Source organism: Crocodylus porosus, unplaced genomic scaffold (genome assembly GCF_001723895.1).
Source record: "Crocodylus porosus isolate Cpor-Errol unplaced genomic scaffold, CroPor_comp1, whole genome shotgun sequence".
Classification (NCBI taxonomy): Eukaryota; Metazoa; Chordata; order Crocodylia; family Crocodylidae; genus Crocodylus; species Crocodylus porosus.
The window spans coordinates 35,726,219-35,730,348 of NW_017728911.1; positions in this window are offsets into that span (position 1 = coordinate 35,726,219).

The following is a 4,130-nucleotide window of genomic DNA, read 5'->3' on the forward strand; positions in this document are numbered from 1 at the left end:
TGTAGACCTTGCTCCATGCACCGACTTTGGTACAACTATTGCAAAACAAGGTGCAAGCTTACTGACTTATTTAAACTATATTCAATCGAGCACACGCCACAGCGAAGTTGCATGCCACGCAGACATCTCTGTCCTGCAAAAAGAACAGGCAGGGAACTTCATCTGAAGGAGCTGCATTTGCTATGAGCTAATTATTAATGTGGGCCTGAAATATAGCTGTCAATTTTTAGTGTCTGTGAAGGATTTTTCCCCCCCCAAAAAGCTCAAGGCTGGCTGTGCAAGTGGAATATTCTCCACAAGTATTCATGCCAAAAAACTTATTTTAGTGATTTGCAGTGTAAAGTTAGACCTCTGACAAAGGAAAAAAAAACCCCAAACCCTGACACTAAGCAGGTTTGCTTTTGGTTGAGTTTTCTCGCTGATCTCACTGAAAGGCACTTCACATACCCAGGTGCAGAAAGGGCATCTAGGAACCAACCGAGGAGACTCATTTCCTGCCCACAGGGCTGACGTCTGAAATCCTGACGCGGGCTCTGACACGGCAAAGACTCACCCATGGGCTCAGCTTTAAAAGTGGCACTAATTCTGCTGTGTTCAATGGACTCCTGAGGATAACCAGCCTCCGTGGAGTCAAGGCCTTAGACCGAATCAGGCATCCATAACCTTGTCACTCATACCCTTGGCAGATCAGGTGTGACGTACAGGCAAGTTTGGTGCAGTAACATTCGACCTCACCATCCACAAAGAGGAAGGAAGGGTCCTTCCTCCAAGGTCGAGGCAGTGGAAATGCTCTGGACTTGAAGGCTGTAGATGTTCTTCGGCACGGACTGCAACAGGAACGGAGACATTTTTACACTAACAGAATCAAGGGGGGCTTGCCATCGCCTTCCAGCGGCCAGGCTCTCACACCAAGTGCATCAGGACACTGGAGATGAGCCCACCATGGGCAGGACAAGAGAGAAACTGAATTTTCTTAATAAAAATATATGGTGGCGTTTCTATGACCACTTGCAGAACAACTGGGCTTCATTTCCACACACAAAAAGGGTGACATGCTAATCAAACAGAGATTTTGCTGCAGTCACTTTGGAGGTGATTTGATGACCAAGAACCCCTAGGAACTTAGAAGGGGACAGGTCAGTATGTAGAGGCGAAGGGAGTCTTCATTGCTACTTACAAACATGAACAAGCAAATAATTAAAAAAAAAAAGCAGCAAAGACTTAAACTCCTATTTAACTTCAATGACGAATAAAACTGTTGGGCACTCAAGCCCAAAGGATCTCTTCAGTACAGATGCCAGGATCAAAATTCACATCATTCTCTGGTCTTAACAAAATCAGGAAGAACCAGATTATCTTTCTTAAATATTTGAAGGTTAAAGCAACAATAAGAGACAAGCCCTTTTACCCTGCCTTGCGAGCTTTCTTGAACCCATCATAACCAAAAAAGAAGAGGAGACAAAAATGCCTGCTTTTTTTTTAAATGCAAAAATCTAGAACTCTAGGTTCCAAAATGATACCTTTTCTTAGACCAACTGAGAAATGGCAAAAAAAAAAAAAAAAAAAATCAATCTTTCTGCAAGCTTTCAGCCCTTCATCAGGCTCAGGGAAAGTTCAAGATGGTAAAAAAGTCCCCCTATGTAGGAAATAAACTTGTTTTTTTAAGTCACCTTGGAGGCTACTTAAGCGATGTCCATCAGTTAAAGCAGCTCCCGCTTGGGAAGACTGATCTCAATGTAACAGGACATCAGCCTTTGGCTTCACCTTTACCTGGCCTTATGGAAGGGCATCTGCAGAACCTGAGGTCCCTTCCAACCCTAACTTTCTACGATCCTATAACTATCAGCGCACTTGGACCTCACAAAGCCTTCGCTCCTGGGAAAGGGCTGATAAATGACTGGGTGAGGATTTTACGGTTGGGCACCCAACTCACTGATGACTCCTGAAAATACTTGCCTTAGTACCTTGCATGGATTAGCCCAGGGAGGATTAAGGGTACTGTTTTAGCTGACAGCTGAGGTCAAGCTGTCGGCTAAACATGCATGAAAGGATGACAAAGGGCAGACTGAGATTTTACTCTGCATTGGGGGTGGGGGGTGGAAACGGGACGGGACGGGACAGCTCCAGGGTAGAGAGAGATCAGTACAGGAATAGTAATTGGATCTGTAGGTAACTTCTATCCTGAAGATGAGGAGAAACAAAAGGGCACCAAGAACAGTCCTGGGGCAGTCCTAGAGGAAGGAGGTGAATGAGGGTTCTCCAAGGACACCCTGAAGCAGCGATGAGACACAAGACAAGACCGGACCTATAGAAACCACGAGGTCAGTAACAGCACAAGTGACTGCATCAAAGGCAGGCAATGAAAGACAAGGGTGGAGAATGGGTTCAGAGCTTTAACTAATTAGAAATCCTTATGGCAAGAGCTGTTTTGTTGGAGTGCCAGGTGCAAAACCCAAGCTGGATGGGGCCTAGAGCAGATTTGAACGGCATATACCAGGGGTATCAAACATACTGCGGAAAGGCTACTGGCAGTCAGGGTCATGGCTTGCTGCAGAGCTTAGGGTCCCTGGAGCCTGATGGACATGGCTGCTGGTGGCAGCCTCCTAAACCATGCTGCTGCCCAAACACGCCTCCAGGTCATTGCCCAGTGCCAAACCTGTGCTGCCCAAACACGACTCCACTGCAGTTGCTGCTGGTTACATGGGCCCGGCCTGGGAAGAGCCCCCATGGTTTGGATCCAATCCAGGGCGAGTTAGACACCCCTGATGTACACTGAATTTGCTATTGGCAATTTATGTTGAGCTCTGTTTTGGTGGAGGCTGGAATTAAATAGAAAAATGTATAAAACCAGCACTGTATTGTTTCCTGGCTAATATGCCCAGAGCCAAGTGAGACGAATAAGGGAAGAGTCAATTGATCAAAACCTATTTGGGATTTTAAATGAGTGATCAAATCTGTAGGTAGTGGAGTGACCCAATTGCCTGATTACCCCATTTTTTCCAGAGTTTAGAACTCGATCTCATCCACAAATGTCAAGTTTCCCTTCACAGGCTGGAGGTGACAATCAAGCTCCACTGCTTTCCAACAGTGCTTTCCGGCAGTCTGTTTCTTGACGTTAAGCTGATTTAAGTGATTGAACTGAGTTGAATCAACTGACTTGAATAACTGGCCTTCTCTTGGCAATTGCTACCGGCTGTCCAATCCTGATGTAGCACTTCAGCCAACTCCGGTGTCAGATGCTCAGCCAGTGACTTCCATCCATTCAGCGGCTTGATTTTAAAACTTTGGCTGGGAGATGTCAGCATTAAAAAGACAAAAAAAAGATTTCTTACATTGTAGAAAGTATGAGGCCTGCACATAGATTGTGAGCTTTTCAGAATGAAAATTATTATTATTTTTTAAATAAAATCCTTTAAAAACAAGAATCTTTAAAAATATATTTTAATCCATCCCATTCTGAGACGGAAATTGGAGGGAAGGATTCCAGTGACTGCAAACAGCGCAAGAACAGAAAGCCTCATGCCGAGTCCGACCAAGGGCCCATCCAGCTTGTATCCTCTCTCTGAGAGCGGCAGGACTAGATGCTTAGAGGGAGATCACTGATCTGGGTTTTATCTAGACTGATCTACCGCTAATTCATTACCCTCCCTGCCATCCATCCTCATTGCTTTAGATGCCAGAGGATACATCTCTGACTGGTCTGTTTAAGAGGTGTGAAACAAAAAAGGTGGGGCAGTAGCTGGAAGTGGGTCTAGGGTAGGGTATAGCACATTTTTCCTGTGAAGGGAGGAAAATTGAGAGAGAGTGCACACACACTCGGGATGGGTTACAGAGAATAGGAAGGGGAGATGCAGAGATGAGATGACCAGGATTTGAAGAACAGTGAACAAGAAATGTGTGCTTAATGGAGGATATGGAGGAAAGAGAGGTAGGAGGGGAAGGGGGAGCACAGTGAGTGGAGGGAAGGAGGCCACAGCCTTGAAAATAGGTAACAAAATCCTGCACAGAGAAATGTAATAGATTTCATAGACATCAGGGCTGGAAGGGACCTCGGGAGATCAGAGTCCAGCCCCCTGCCCAAAGGGCAGGAAGTCAGCTGGGGTCATAGGATCCCACCAAGATAAGCATCC